Raw genomic sequence first — 17,328 nt, 5'->3', positions numbered from 1 at the left:
TCTTTGCATACAGCTATCCAGTTTTCCCAGCATCATTTCTTGAAAAGACTGTGCTTCCCCCATTAACTTATCTTGGCACCCTTGCTGAAAAATGTAAGAGTTTACATCTAGACTTTGACAGTTTCTTAAAATGTAACTTAGACTTATCACATGACCCAGCAATTCCACTCCTAGGTGTCTACCTGAGAGAAATGAAAACAAATATCTATACAAAGACAATATATGAATGTTCACAGCCATGTTATTCATAATAGCTAAAGACTGGAAACAAACCCCAAATTCATCAACTGATGAATGGATAAACAAAATATGGTACATATATTGGAATACTGTTCAGCTGTAAACGGGAATGAAATACTGATAAACACCTCAACATAGATGGATGAACTTTACAAGCATTAATAAGCTAAGTGAGAAAAGCACAACATGAAAGACTATATGCTGTATGATTGTTTATATGAGTTTTCTAGAAAAGATGACTATAAAGATAAGAAGCAAATCATTGGTTGCCTAGACTGTAAGTAGAGATGGTGATTGAGTGTACATGGGCTCAAGATAACTTTAAGGGTGTAAAAAAAATTTCTGAAAAATGGATTGTGGTGATGAATGCACAACTCTGTAAATTTACAATGGGTGAATTTTATAGTATGTAAATTATATCTCAATAAAGTGGTTTTAAAAAAAAAATCTAGGACTCCCAGGTATGTGCCTTTAGTATATACTTCCCTTGTTGGGGGCTATGAATTTTTGTGGAGAAGGGTATGGAAGTGAGTGAGGAAAGAAGTTTTGAAAGGCTGAATAGCTACAGTATGAACACGGTTGAAGTTTCCCTACTGCCCTGCTTCTGGAAAAAAGACTAGGACTTTAAAAAGATGTACCTGGGAAAAGGAGAAGGCTCAACCACAGGGTACTTCAAAAAGATCCAGATACCTGCTGCTAATCTCAAGACAAACTTCGAGGGTAAGTGGCAGAACTGTCCCTTCTTTATTACTAGCTAACTCATCAGGTTGCCTTGAGGTACAAATTTTCTCCTTCATGATTGTCCTTTATTTTCATGTTTCATAGAATCACCTAAATCTAATTTCAACTACCTGAAGCATTTGAGGAAAGAGGAGGAAGAGGAATGAAACAAAATATTTATCCTAGATTACATTCCCTGAAATGTTCCTTCAGGAACACATCCCAAGAGAATGTTAGATATCTGAGGCCATTTTTTTTTCTCTAAACATTTTTACTTAAGCATAATAAATCTGTGGACTTTAAGTTATCTTCCATGCCTGCAAGAATGGAAGGGGGATAATATACTGTATTTTTACTTAAGATATTTCAATTATAATTGTATAATTAAAACTCTTCTTATATAAGTGAAATGCCTAATCTCTGAGAAACTTATCTGCTGAACGTAGACTGTACATGACAAAGCCTCCCAAGTTCTACCTGTCAAAGAGAGCCTCTAGCAGTTGTTCTTCTCTGAACGTTCCAGGCCTCCAGACCTGCACACAACTAAGAAACTTCTGCTATAAGTTATAAGAGAAGGAAGCAAATCAATTCTTCAGGAGAGACTTTTTCTAAAATTCAGGCAGTATCTGTCATGAATATCTTTTTAAGACGGAAACTGATCATCATAATCATCTTTCATCAATAACAGTTTACAATGGATATAGAGGATGTTCCACACATAGCTATTCCCTAGGTCAACTATCAATAAATGACAAAGGTACAGAAGTAAATACACCATTAGTTATGGTACAACCTGGGGACAGGGATTAGAGAAAAACTCAGCAATACAGCTCAGCTATGGCATCTACTACCAGAAGGGAATTAAAACATCCTGCAATGTGGCCCTGGCAAACTCATGTCTAAGACCTCCAGAGGCTGAAATGCAACCTCTCCATCCCCTCAAAGCACTCCCTCCCTCCCCCTTTTGGTCTCTCCCCAGGATTCTTTCTCTTTTCTGTCCCTCCTTTGGCTTTAAGAGAGCCAACTTTAAATGGCATTTCAACACAAGGAAGTTCTCCAGAGCTGACTATAGTCCAACTGGGTTAACTGTGTGATTTAATATTCTGTAGTAGCTTATATGTAATCATCATTATTTCAGCAGATATATAGAGCCAGTTTGATATCTGCCACATTCTGATTTTTAGATGGTGCTGGAGAAAAAGTCGCAAGGCTGACGGAAACAAAAGACAAAATCCTCAGGAGAGCAATAAGACAGCAAGAACGAATCAACTGGTGATTACGCAGCTCTGAATTAACAGCACCAAGAAATATGAAATATTAAAAAGAACAGAGATTGAGGTTCTTCACTTCAGTTTTCCCCAGGCAAACTTCCCACCTTTTCAATACTTTTTGTTTTTGTTTTGTTTTTTGCAGTACGCGGGCCTCTCACTGTTGTGGCCTCTCCCGTTGCGGAGCACGGGCTCCGGATGCGCAGGCTCAGCGGCCATGGCTCACGGGCCCAGCCGCTCCGCGGCATGTGGGATCTTCCCGGACCTGGGCACGAACCCGTGTCCCCTGCATCGGCAGGCGGACTCTCAACCACTGTGCCACCAGGGAAGCCCTCAATACTTTTTGATCTCTTTCCCTATCTGCTGTACACTGCTGGTGTACATGATTTGGGTTATTTACAGGGAGTTCAAAAAAAGAAATAGAAAAACAAGAAGCACCAATAAGAATTATTTTACTCTGAATTATTAATTGACAGATAGATTTCTTATAAACAGTATTAGTGGTCATAATTTGCATATTACTAACAAAAAAAACCAAATCTGTGACCGCTTCTATTTCATGTCCTTGGCTCTTTCCAAATCTGTCCCCCATCCCCTGCCCCAGCGGCAACCTTAGAATTTTAGAGAAGAAGGCACCTAGGAGATCACCCAGTCCAAGGCCCTGAAGTTTAAACCATATCTCATTCAATTATTTAAGCACCTGCTATGTGCCAGTCACTGTTCTAGGTATTAGTGATACAGCAGCAAACCAAATGGTGAAAAGTCCCGCTCTCACGGACACTGATCACTATCATCACCATTACACTGTACTTGGGCACTACGAAAACCGAGCAGCAAGTATTAGTCTAGCTGAGGGTTTAAGATATATCCAACAATGCAAATCTCTGCAAGCCTCAGTTTTCACATCTGGTACCTGCCTTACTTACTTCATAAGGCTGAGGGAGGATATGTGAAAGTGCTTAGAAAACTATGAAGAACATGATAGTCCCACAACTATAATGGGTCACATAGGATAAGTGTCTACAATAACACGTACTAAGTGCTGCTACCGGAGTTTAAAGGTCACATAATATGGTCACGGGATGATCTGGAATATTTTCCACAGGAGATTAGAACTTAACTGGATCTGGAAGGATAGTCAGGAGGATATAATTAAATGGAGCTGGGAGACTGAGAAAGAGACAAAGTGGAGAAGATATCCAGCAGAGGAAAATATGAGTTAAGACCACGGGCAAGAACGGGAAAGTAGGGAGCACACCAATTTAGCTGGAACACACTTACTGGGGGCAGCAGTTCTCCATAGAGGGCAGCTAGAGAATAGCTAGGGTGTCAAAGGCCAAACAGAGTGGCATCTAAGAGTTGTCTGCCTGTATCCCATCTAAAGGGAACCACCCCAGTCCCTTCAAGGTGATCCTGGTATGGCTGTCCATCGTGGTACTTTGCTTTCCTGGCCAAACAGGTATACTTGTAATTCAGGCAGACCCGAAGTCCTTTGGGGAAATCTGATATACAGACATTTTAGAACTTGAGCCATAAGGCTACACTACACCTGGGCTGCCAGTAATCATTCTTCCCACCTTGAAAGAATCTGCCCGAGAATGAAGCCAAAGAGGGGACAGGGACGACAGAGGGAGAGAAGGAAGAATGGAAAAAAGGGAGGAAGAGAGGTAGAGGAAGAGAGAAAAAAGGGGAAGGTGAGAAAAGCAAGAGAGAAGAAAGAGAATTTTGAGCCAAATATGTTATTCTAAAAGCTTTACATGTTCAAAAAAAAAAAAAAAAACTAGCTGTAGGCAGCCAACAAAGATGAAAATGCAATGCCCAGTTCCTTTAATTGAGGAAAAGTCTAAAAAGTAAGAAATATGTATTTTGCCTAGAGCTGTCTAAAGGTTTCTTCACATGCTAGAAATCTAAATCAGAAAGAAATATGATATTAAAGAAAGAAAACTGGACTGCAAATCAGGAGATCTAGATTCCAGTCCTGGCTCTGTCACTTAACTTTGGGTGTGACCTTGAGACTTTTAGAACCACAAACCATTCATCTATAGTAAAACACCAAACCAAACCAAAACAAATCCACACAAAAAACATGAAACACAATAGGGTTGTGCTATATAATTTTTAAATTTTAATTTTAAAATTAAATTTTAAGACCTTTTAATTTAATTTTATTATTTATTTATTTATTAAATTATTAATCATTAATTTATTATATTATTTTATTTATTTATTATAATTAATTATTAATTTATTTTTTTATTTATTTTAATTTTAATTCTAAAATTTAATTTTAAGACCTTTGATCTATCTATTCATTTTTATATCCCCCCAAAACCTGGCAAGATATAATATGCACAAAAGTACTCAGCAGGAAGTACTGGTCATTTGCTTAAGCCAGAAAAATTACAATGAATCAAAGAACAAACCACAGTGTCACTAGGAAGGTTCACAAGCATATGGAGGAGGGAAGAAGAAAAAGTGGTAAAAACTTGGATAAATAAAGGGGAAGGAGGGGAGGGATAAATTAGGAGGTTGGGATTAACATATACACACTACTGTATAGCACAGGGAGCTATACTTAGTATTTTGTAATAAACTATAAGGGAAAAGAATCTGAAAAAGAATATATAGCCGTGTGTGTGTATGTATGTGTGTATATATATATATACACACACACACACACACACATATATATACACATACACACAAACACACATATATACACATATGTATAAACTGAATCACTGTGCTGTACGCTGGCAACTAACACAACACTGTAAATCAACTATACTTCAGTTAAAAAAAAGAAAAGAAGATTCTCTGTTGGTTTGATTTCTACCAGGTCCCTGATGTTTTAATAGAATATATGCTTAATAATTCTCTTTGGAAACAAAAACTTGGAGAAATAAATAGCTCTTAAAATTAGTAAAAGTGGGACTTCCCTGGTGGCGCAGTAGTTGGGAGTCCGCCTGCCGGTGCGGGGGACGCGGGTTCGAGCCCTGGTCTGGGAGGATCCCACATGCCGCGGAGCAACTGGGCCCGTGCACCACAACTGCTGAGCCTGTGCTCTAGAGTCCGCGAGCCACAACTGCTGAGCCCACGTGCCACGATTGCTGAAGTCCGCACACCTGGAGCCCAGTGTTCCGCGGCGGGAGAGGCCACCGCAATGAGAGGCCCGCGTACCGCAACGAAGAGTAGCACCGCGGCTGAAGTGAGCCCGCGCGCAGCAACGGGGGCCCAGTGCAGCCATAAATAAATAAATAAATTTATTTTTTAAAAAATTAGTAAAAGTGCAGTAGATAAGAATCCGCATGCCAACGCAGGGGACACGGGTTTGATCCCTGGTCCGAGAAGATCCCACATGCCACGGAGCAACTAAGCCCGTGCGCCACAGCTACTGAGTCTGCGCTCCACAGCCTGCGAGCCACCAACTACTGAGCCCACGTGCCACAACTACTGAAGCCCGCGCGCGCCTAGAGGTCATGCTCCGCAACAAGAGAAGCCAACGCAATGAGAAGCCCGCACGCCACAATGAAGAGTAGCCCTCGCTCACCACAACTACAGAAAGTCTGGCGCAGCAGTGAAGACCCAACGCAGCCACAAATAAATAAAAAAAATATTTATTTTTAAAACTTTTAAAAAATTAGTAAAAATATTTTTAAAACAGTAAGATTTCATAGGATTAATTTATTTCAGTTCTAAAATAAACTTTAAAAGGCTGTGTTTCTCCTTACATTTCTTACCCTTTCGGAAAAAAGTAGGTTTTGTTTTGTTTGTTTGTTTGTTTGCGTTACGCGGGCCTCTCGCTGCTGTGGCCTCTCCTGCTGCGGAGCACAGGCTCCGGACGCGCTGGCTCAGCGGCCATGGCTCACGGGCCCAGCTGCTCTGCGGCATGTGGGATCTTCCCGGACCGGGGCAAGAACCCGTGTCCCCTACATCGGCAGGCGGACTCCCAACCACTGCGCCACTAGGGAAGCCCTAACGAATACTTTTTTAAAGTCTCTCAGTTGTAATATCTAATTTGAAAAATATTGATAGATATAACCCATATAAACAAAAGCTCTTTGGGGTCCTTAAAAATTCTATAAATAGCTTTACTGAGGTACAATTAACATACAGTAAGCTCCACATATTTAAACTGTATACTTTGATTAATCTTGACTATGTATGCCATCACCACAAGAGAGAGAACCTATTCATCACCCTCAAAAATTTCCCAATTTTTAAGAGTGAAAAGTGGTCTTGATACCAAAAAGTTTGAGAGCTGATGCCTTAAGAGTATTTAGAGACATTCTCCCTCTGGAGAATTCTGCTATTTACTTAGAGAGTCAAGTAAAAAGATAAAGAAGCAAAAAAGAGCATAGATTGGGGCAGCAAACTAAGGTTCTAGTCCAGCTCTTTGGAGAGACCTTAGTTATTAACTCATTGAATTCCTTCAAACCTCAATGTTCTCACCCATATCATCAAAACACTGTACCAATATCTGGTATCTAAGCTCCCTTCCACTTATAAAAGTCTATTATAGGGCTTCCCTGGTGGCGCAGTGGTTGAGAGTCCGCCTGCCGATGCAGGGGACACGGGTTCGTGCCCCGGTCCGGGAAGATCCCACATGCCGCGGAGCGGCTGGGCCCGTGGGCCATGGCTGCTGAGCCTGCGCGTCCGGAGCCTGTGCTCCGTGACGGGAGGGGCCACAACAGTGAGAGGCCCGCGTACAGCAAAAAAAAAAAAAAAGTCTATTATATTAGTCCACACCTCTCCATACTACACTGTAGGCTCATGTATTACCACTATCATTCTTCTAGCCCCCTCCCCCAACACCTCCCCTCTCTTCCCCCGGAGTCAAGAAGTCGAAGACAAAGTTCAGGCTTCACTATGTTCTGTGATAGAAATTTAGCCATCTGAGAAATGAGAAAATAAAACAATATCTCACTAAGGGCTAAACTGTACAATGGAGATGTTTAAAGTATACACGTAAAGAGAAGTAAGAAAATTAATGCTGGCAAGAGGGCTTCACAGATAAGACAGAAGGCAGTCTTTGAAAATGATATTTTCAATTACTGTTGACACTATAATACATGTGAGAATGTCTTAGATTATAATTACAAATATAAAATAAAACTGGCTAGGGAAACAACGTGTATATCCATACATACATTGATTGTAGAAAGACAAAGCAGTCGTGGCAAAATGCTATTTATTGGTGAATCTGGAAAAACATACAAAAGTTCTTTGTTTTATTTGTTCTTTTGTTTCATTTGTCTGTATATTTGCAATTATTTCAAAATAAAAACTTAAGTACTTCTATTTTCTAAAAATAGAAAAGACAGAAGAAAGCTAACTCCTTTCTCAGATTTTCCACCAACTCTACTTTCTTTAATAGATTTAAATGCTCATATCCAACTATATTAGGATGTCTTTCTCCTCTGTACTAAACAGGCAAAAAGCCCACCAACCTTCCTGATTTGAATAATATTTGACCATCCCTAAAATGGCCGGAGACTTTTTTTAAAGACTTCCAGAGCTCTAACAATATTTGAAAACAATGAAGCATTGAAGGTCTCAAGCAGGAAAGAGATGTTGACTTTGAGTTAACAGTTTCTTTTCGGTTTGCTGTAAAACAAACCAGCATGCTTGTCTTGGAAATGTCATTAAAAAAAAAAAAAAAAACCCCACACACAGTATGTTCGTTTTGCTTAAACCAGAAATCCTGCAGGATGCTCCCCAGAGTGGGCTCAGGTGAAGGATGCCACCATGAGGCCACAATACACCTTAAGTTAGCAATAGTTTAGCTATAAACACTACATTGTTTTCAGCTGTTCCTTTTACCGCCCATGACACTCGACTATCATACTGAACAGTACACTGTTCCTATAAAAACATGTATCTCTACACAACTTCCTTTCTTGTTCTCCAAAGAGGTTGTTACATATACTCTCTTCTCCAGCATTTTCCATCCCAACATATAAACTCTTACTTTATAGAAAATAATATTCTTCCACTGCCCTGTCCTCTATTGAAAACTTACCTACATGATCCACCATTACTCCTTTCCTTCCTATTTATGAGGGAGGTATAATCTTCCATCTTTTTTTTAATTTAAAAAAAAACCTGCCCAACTAGAGAATATAAGAAATGCATTCTTATATTCTCCTTTCCAAGGACAGCATTTATGCAAGTACGCCCTTCATACTGTCCCTTGCCATTCAGTCCTCCAGCCTCCTAGGCTTGCTTTTTAATCTCTACTCTCCTCCTCTGGTTATAAGCACAATTAAATCTCAAGCATCTTTAAAACATAAACAAAATCCAAACTGTGTTAAAGAAAATAAATCCCCTATAGAAGAATCTATGGATTAAGAGAACTTTAGATTCTAATTCTAACAAACCAGTTATTAAAAAACAAACAAATGAGATAACTGGGGAAAATACTGGTGAATTGAATGCTGAGTGGACATCTGATATTATGAATTGGGGTGTGTGTGTGAATGGGTAATTATGTTTTAAAAAGGAATCGATTTTGAGAGATACAGACAGGTATAAAGATAGGATAATATGATGATGCCTGGAATTTGCTTCCAAAAACCATCTAGGGTTGGGTGAGGGACAGATTGCCCATCTGTTTGAAAAGTTGAACAACCAACTAAAGAGTCTCTGCCTCCAGTCTGATGCTCCTCTTCTTAGCATAAAACATGTTCATATTAGTCCCTGGTTTAAAACCCTTTAATGTTTCCCCATAACCTAGAGATTACAGAGCAAATTTATCACATAAGATCCTATATAAGCCAGTCTTAATGTTTCAGTGTCATTCCCAGCTAACCATACTATTCCTTACCCACACTCCTCTACTCTTTCACATGAGCTGCTCTATCCATCTAGAATACTTTACTTTGCTCCCCCATACCGTCTGCCTGCCCTAAGCTTACTCATTCTCCTAGGGTCACCCTCTAGGAAACACCTGCGTGTACCACTCCTCTTAAACACAGGGACTTCTTTCCTCAGTGTTTGCATGGCAGCCTGTGCTTACATGTAAAGACGTGATATAAGACATTGCTCAATGGCTCTGTGGCTGGCCAACTGAGAGCAAGGAATGTGTCTTCCCATTCAGTATTCCCAGCCCCATATGCTGTGCCTAACACCTAGATGGTGCCCAGTAAATGGTTGTTGAATGAACAAATGACTGCAATTTGGAGGGGAAAAAATTAATCTGGACATAAAAATACCGGTAACTCTGGTGGGCTTTTGTTAGAGATACAACCTTCAAATTAAGATTCTACTTTTTGCAATACCTTTGTTCCATTTAATTTTATTCACCTTATATTTTTTGCTGAATACTAAAATATTATCAGTATATAATTTACTTTTTCTAAATGTTCAGGGCTATTAAACAATAGAAATTTATGTTAAACTAAATCAGCCTATTCAAAGACTTAAGTTTGCCTGGTCAGAGCAGATTAATACACTTGAGAGTAAAAACAGTACAATTAATAATTATGTCAGGGCAACAGACATCATAAACCATGACTGTTGTGTACCTGTGACATGATAGACAGCTACCCTAAGTAGAGAGAGATAAAAACTAGGCTCTTTCTTCAGACAAAATAGGAATTAAAATATTCCCTCAAAATAGCAATAACTCATAATAAGCCCCATTTCTATTTTCACATTCTGCTAAACAGGGTATATAAATGGAAGTATTTAAATTATTTTGGTTTAAAGCCAGAAAACATTTTACAAGTAGCCATAATCAAAATTCAACTGTGGTAGAAATCACATGTGAACATTAAACTGCATTCAGCCCATATTTCACTGACTTCTACTCATTCTGCCAATTTGTTCCAGACAACTATGGATACTTGACATTCCAGCTCTAAACTGAGAATGAAAAAACACTTTCCCAAGTAGGGCAAATTATTCATGGATATTTAACATTCTCATTATAGAATATGATCTGGAACACTACAACACATACGAATCAAGAAGGAAATTAATGTCCAAACAATTTACTCTCTTACTGTTTCTGGTTCCCTCAGATTCAAAAAGATTTCTTCATACTCTGATAACAAGTCTGTCAGCAGTGTGGGGTCTTGGAAGGGTTTGGTTTCCCACGACTTTTGTACCCCTTCCTCCTCCGGACATAGAGCTAACATGTAATGAGACCTTCTACTGGGGCAGCACAGCGAGGCAGCCAGCTAGGTGCAGGGTGAGGTTTCAATCCCCCTCCTCTCCACACACAACCGGAGGCATGTTTCTTTCCTACTCTGCCTAACTACCATACAACGATGACGACGACAAGGGAGGCAAGGGCAAATAATCTGCCAGAATCCTCCTAGACTCAACACACCTCTGTTTCTTTGGTTTACTAATGCCTGATAAAAGGATTATCACTGCAGGAATCTGATGCAGTAGGTTCCTCTCTGCTCTGAAAAAAAAATGCAACGAAAACTCACTTTTGTGCCCTCAGGTTATAACTGTGGCCCATTCTTCTAAAGAAAGGTGTGTTAACAGTGCATGCAAACACACACCAAATCTTCAGAAGAGGGGTCCATCAGTGCCCTAGCAGGTGATCAATTTTCTTTAAGCCAAATGAAGGTATCCTTTAACTCAGCCATTCAGAATTTCACATTTAACAATTTCAATTGGTGGACCAGGTCGAATTACAGTTTTTCTTTAAGTTGAATGAATCAAACATAACAAAGATACCAACAATCTAATGTTATCTTGAGCTGTACTCGTTTATTCCTTCAACAACCATTTAAGTATCCATACTACGTTCCAGGTTCCAGGGATAAAGCAATGAATAAAATGTGCCTGGTTCCGAAGTGTTTTCTTCTCTTTTTGTTCCCGCGGTGCTCTGCTGCTGTGTGGGACACCGAATGGTGCTCACCCCCACGAGTTTCAGTGTCACCCCACAGGTGACCTCGCGTTAGTTCAGCGGTCACCCCGGCCAACTCCTAGTGAGTTTCCTAGAGAGTTTTGTTGGTACCCCAGCAAGTGGTAGTCCTCAGCCTGTGGCATCTCAGGAACTTCTGCACACTCCAGTGGACTTCAAAGATGCCTGAATCTCAGCCTTGGGTGAGCTCTCTTTTACATATATCCCTTTCTTATACACCCTGGCTCAGTCCCCGTATCTGCTATTCCTCTATTCTTCAGAGTTCTCTTTACCCTTTAGTGGGTAATCTCTATGTGTTAGTAATTCTTCATATTAACTTTCCCTTGTTCAAATTACTATGTTTCTGTTTCCTGACTGGACCCAACACAGAATTGGTACCAAAAGCAGGGTGATTCCAGAAGACAGACTTACAAACATGGGATGTGGGGACTGATTTTTGTCACACCTTTGGGTTTAATAAGTGCAATGCTAACAAGCACCTTACCGATGGGAAATAGGATGCTAAGTAATCCATGGCACACAGTGGCAATACGATTAGTTGAGCTATCAGCTGTGATTGTGCTGAAGTGTAAACTAAAGCAAGCACCTGGGGAGCCCAACCAGCTGCTGTACTTGAATGTTACGGTGGCAACGATGATTACAATAACTGTAGTATGGATAGATCCTACTGAACACACTGAGTGCTCACAGAAAGAAAATGACAAACTCAGGTCTCGCAAGCCCTGAGAGTTAGCCTGAAAACCAGACAGTGTATGTCACAGCCCCAAAGAATCTCTTATTTCCTGTAGCCACAGGTCTAAAATTGTTTACAATAAATTTTTTTTTGCATTACAAAATTTGTTGAACTCACAGTCTCACCAAGTTTCTCATGTGAAATTAGGACACTGACTGGAAAAGAATGGAATAATGACACTTGGAATGGAGACAACTACTTATAGCTAGATGAAATTTATAATCTTGATGCCCCAAGTCACTCTGGGCCACACCAGAGAAGGAGCTGGCCCTTTGGTGCCTGAGATACTACGCTTCCTGATTAAAATCCCTGAGAAAACTTCAGCCGGGGCAGATGCTTTCAAAGAGGATGCTCATTTCCCTCGTCGCCCACCACAACCACCCTCTGTTGCCGGAGACCCATAACCAGGTCAAATCTCAGCATGCTCTAGGGCAGGGTTTGGTAAGCTACAGACCATGGGCCAAATCCACCCAGCCACCTGTTCTTGTACAGCCCACAACCCAAGACTTTAGACTAGTTTTAGGTTCACAGCAAAACTAAACAGAAGGTACACAGATTTCCCAAATACTCCTGTACCACCATCCATCCCCCTGCATCAACATCCACACCACTGTGGTACACTTTGTTACAATCAATGAACCTATACTAACACATCATTATCACCCAAAGTCAATAGGGTTATTACACTTTTTAATGGTTTAAAAAATTAAAAGAGCAAAGAAAATTTGTGAAATTCACATTTCAGTGTCCACAAACAAATGGACACAAACACACTCATTTGCTTATGTACTGTCTAGGGCTGCTTTGGTGCTACAGCAGTAGAGTTGAGTTTTTGTGACAGAGACCAAATGCCAACCCAGGTCTAGGGGAACAGGTACACGCTATGATCCTGAAGGAAATAGCTTGCACAGCAAAAAAAGACTCCGGTAATAACATATTGGCAGAAACCTGGGGAACATGTGTAGAAATAGATTCTAAGGACATTTGACCAAGAAGGGTAGAATATAATTCTATATTGGGCCTACTTTATTGATACAGGTTGACCTACTAGATATTCCAAATTTAATTAACTTATGCAGCTAGAAGTGGCTCTAACAGCTCACTCAGTTGGCTGACTAAAATTTGGACTCAACAGTGACCTACGTTTAACGAGAGAGAGATGCCAAAGTTTCCACGGCAGGGAATCCAAAGGCTTAGGAAGACGGAAATGTTCAATAGATTTTTCATCTGTGATCTAAGTTGCACAAGAATTCCCAGAAAGCACTGAGAAATACATTAGTCAGGGGGAGCACCTGCATCCTTGAAAAGCTCTGTGGTTGTTCTCCTGTGTAGTATGTACCTGTCCCCCTAGACCTGGGTTGGCAAACTTTATCTGTAAAGGGCCAGATGTAAATATTTATGCTTTGCAGGCCATATAGGCGCTGTCACAACCCCCAGGTATGACCATGGGGGATGTTATCACTGAAGTGGATTCTCTGATTCCAATAGGGATCGTGGGATCCTAGAATAGCAGAGGCCAAGTGGCAGCACTGACTTGCCAAAGACAAGGTGGGTACATCTGCCATAAAAGGCAGCAGGGCTGTATTAGTAATCAGAATGCCTTGGCCCATCAGGAGCTTTAGTGGTAGTTAACTGATTTCAGTGTTCCATAGGGAGCCTGCTAAAAAGTTTTTTCCTGTTGTATAGATCGATCTGTATAATAGGAAAAAACTTTACCCCTGGTAGTAAAAACTGTTCTTGATAAGTCAGGATCAAGACCTCTCATCCAGTTTCCAGACCCAAGTCAATTCACAAACCCAAGACCCCTTAAGGAAGGATTCTGCATTGTTCCCACAAGTACATACTGTGAATCCTGCCTCTATGCTTCCCCAAAGGCCACTTACAAGAGTGACTATTGATTAGAGAAAAGGAAATACCCGGACCTTTTAGGGACAACTAATTCCTGAGGTTCCAAAGTGCCACTGTGGCCGAGCAGTCAAAGTGAGGGCTTATGGTAGTCAGGTAACAGATGGAGTGCTTAGCTTAACTCAAGTCCAACTCACAGTGGACCCAATTGTTCCATGGACCCATTTTGTGGTTATTTCCTTAGTTCCTAGATGAATAATTGAGAACAGACATAATTGACAAGGGTCTTTAAAATAGGGAGAGCTGAGTGGGAATCACCTAGAACATCCCCTCCCTACTAAGATATTAAACCAGAAGCAATACTCCTTACCTAGGAGATTTAGAGATTAATGTCACTATCACAGACCTGAAAGAAACAAAGGTGGGTGATATCTACCACATTCCCATTTAACTCATCAGTTTGGCCAGTGCAGAAGTTGGATGGATCTTGGAGAATGACTATGGATAATCCTAAACTAATTAGATTTTCCCATCTGGCAGCTGATACACCAGCATCTTTACTGGAGTAAATTAACATGGTCCCGGCATGTGGCATACTGCTACTGACGCAGCTAGTGTCTTTGTTTTCTATACTCATTTGCAAGGACCACCAGAAGCACTTTGCTTTTACCTGCCCTTTATATGCCTCTGAGTCTTGCCTCAGGTCTACATCAGTTCTCCTATAATATAGCCCACAGCGATGCTGAACAAAAAATATCACACAGGCCCACTATATATTGGCATTATGCTAATTGGGTCTGATTAGTAGGACACAGCAAATATATGATCCAGTAGGTCCAATGATAGTTGAAGTGTCCATGGCAAATTGGGATGCTGAATGGGGCGTCGAGCAAGCAAAAATAACAGAATTGGAGAGCCCAAACCTCTACATTGTGGGAGAAAATCTATATTCTGCAGACAACTATTCACCTTTAAAAAAAAAAATAGCTTCACGCTTACTATTGGGCCTTGCTAGAGACTAAATGCCTAACCATGGGGCATAATGTGATCACACGACCATGAGCTACTCATCATGAACTAGATGTTGTCTAATTCATGCAACCATAATGGTGGGCATGTGCAGTACCAACCCATCATCAGGAGGAAACATGTAAGAGACCAAATTCAAGCAGGTCCAAAGATATGAGTAAGTTACCTAAGCAGATGGCTCAGACTCCCTCAACTTTGACTCCTGTTGCAAAGCCCCCTCTCCCTTAACCCATGCCAAGAGCCTCCTAAGAGTTCCATATGACCAGCTGAATGGGGAAGTCTGGTTTACACATGGATCTGCACAATATGCTGGTACAGATGCAGCACTACAGCCCCACTTAAAGGTAACCCTGAAGGACGGTGTTGAGAGAAAATCGTCCAAGCGGGTGGAACTTTGAGCAGCACATCTGGTTGCCCCTCTGCCTGCAGTGAGAGATGGTCAGAGCACAGATTTACATTGTTTATACTAACATATTTGTGCCCCAAGTGACTAATCATTAAAGGGCACTCATTGTAAAGGAAGCCCTTAATAACCAGGTTGACAAAATGACGTGCTCTATGGATAGCAGTCAGCCTCTTGCCCCAGCCACCAGAGTGCTTCCTCAATGGTAGGGAGAGAGGCTATGTATTGGATCAACAACATGGACTTCCCCTAAACAAGGCTGACCTGGCTAAAGTTACTGCCAGGTGTGTCTAATCTGCCAATAGCACAGACCCAAACTCAGCCTCCTATAGGGTACCATTCCCAGGGAGACCAGCTAGTTGATTACACTAAACTTACATCATGGGGGGGACTGTGGGAGCAGTTAGGGAGGGGCAGAGATTTGTCCTCAGTGGACTAGACATGTATTCTGGATATAGATTTGCCTTCTCTGCCTACCTTGCTTCTGCCAGTGCTCATGAAATGCCTGATCCACCATCATAACATTCCACACATCACCGCTTCCAATCAATAAAGTCATTTCACAACAAACTGAAAAAAAAAAAAAAAGGACTCAAGCCCATGGAATTAACTGGTATTGTCACAACCCATCACCCAGGATGGCTGACCTAATTAAAAGATGGAATAATCACCTACTGAAGATTCAGTTACAGTTTCAGCTGGGAGACAACACTCTCAAAGAATGGGGTAATGCTTTGCATCAGAGACCCTAATAGGGTGCTGTCTCCCCAACAGCCATAATATGTGGGTCTGAGAATCAAGAGGAATGGTACTATATCCAATAACCCACTCATCGAATTTTCACTTCAACTCCTGACAACTTTGAGTTCTGCTAGTTTGAAGGTCTTAGTCCCCAAGGAGGAAACAGACCTACCAGCATATATAACGGTTCAACCAAATTAGAAAATGAGACTCCGACATGGCCATTTGGGACTCCTTATTCCACTGAACCAACAGGCATAAAAAAGAGGGTTACTTTACTGGCTGGGATGATTAAGCCTCATTATCAAGGGAAAACTGGGTTGCTGCAACACAATAAAAGCAAGGAGGACTATGTCTGGAACCCAAGGGATTCTCTGAGGTACCTCTTAATACTTCCATGCCAATAATAAAGGTTCATGGAAAACTAGGGCAACTAAAAAAAGGGCCAGACTACTGAAGAAATGAAAATTTGAAATTCTGGATTGTTTCACCAGGTAAAGAATTTCTACCAGCTGAGGTTCTGGCTGAGGGCAAGGGAAACATAAAATGGGTAGCTGAAGAAAGAACTCACAGATATCAATCCTGGTCTCGTGACTAATTACAGAAATGAGAACTCTGATGGCTTTGTATATTTTATCTTTGTTATATTCTGTTTATTTGTACATTCTAACCATTTTCTTCTTTTCTTCCTTCTTCCATTATAAGTTGTCAAAGGTTAACTTTACAATCAGTCTCTTGACAAAAGAATATTCAGTGGAACTGTGATTTGAGGAGTGATTAACATATCCAGCAATGAATACCATGACTACAGGTACTAAGCATCTCATTTTGGGGAAAGGACGAAAGCTGCTTCATCATAAGAGAGACAGCTATATCTTGTTAGATGCAAACAAAAGAGTTGTTCTGCTGATATGTGAAAGCTCAAATATACGTAGACAAGTACATATGGATGCTAAGTAGCCAAAGAGGTAGATTGTGCCAGTTACCAATTTATTGTTTCTCAGCTCCAAATTGCCCCTTCACTACCCTGCTTGTGATAATGGAGCTGGACCCTGTAAACGTTTCTCCTTTGCCAGATGGCATGATACTAGGGTTACTAGAAGGTGATGGAGGCAGGGGCTTCTCTTCCTGCTTCCAGGGTGCTTTTCCATTTTCTTGCTCCTGTGGTGCTCTGCTGGTATGCAGAACACCCAATGGTACTCATCCCAACATGTTTTAGTGGGCACTCCTGTGAGCATCTTCTCAGGCAAGTTCTGCCAGTGCCCCAAGCTGGCTTCCTGGTGATTCAGCAGCACCTCCATGTACAGTTTCCTGTTTTCCAACCTTGGTCTACATCTCCTCAGCAAACATCCAGTGAAGATATCCAAGAAAAGAAACTGGCTTTGGAGGAGGAGGGCATTCTTCCAAATTTTTCTTTCCTTTGTATTCTGCCTCAGTCCTGGGGTAGTAACTGCTCCCCTATATC

The 17,328-nt window shown here is 40.9% G+C and overlaps 1 protein-coding gene across 9 annotated transcripts in view; it reads right to left on the bottom strand.

Moving 5' to 3' along the window:
* The window catches only part of MAP4 (microtubule associated protein 4), a 170,172-nt gene that overhangs the window by 59,816 nt on the left and 93,028 nt on the right, over nt 1–17,328 (bottom strand). The gene's annotated exons all lie outside the window — the stretch shown is intronic.

The sequence above is a fragment of the Leucopleurus acutus genome (genome assembly GCF_964270905.1).
Source record: "Leucopleurus acutus genome assembly, chromosome: 10".
In the NCBI taxonomy this organism is placed as follows: domain Eukaryota; kingdom Metazoa; phylum Chordata; class Mammalia; order Artiodactyla; family Delphinidae; genus Leucopleurus; species Leucopleurus acutus.
The sequence above is the reverse complement of the archived record's forward strand: the minus strand, read 5'-3'. Positions and strand labels throughout refer to the sequence as shown.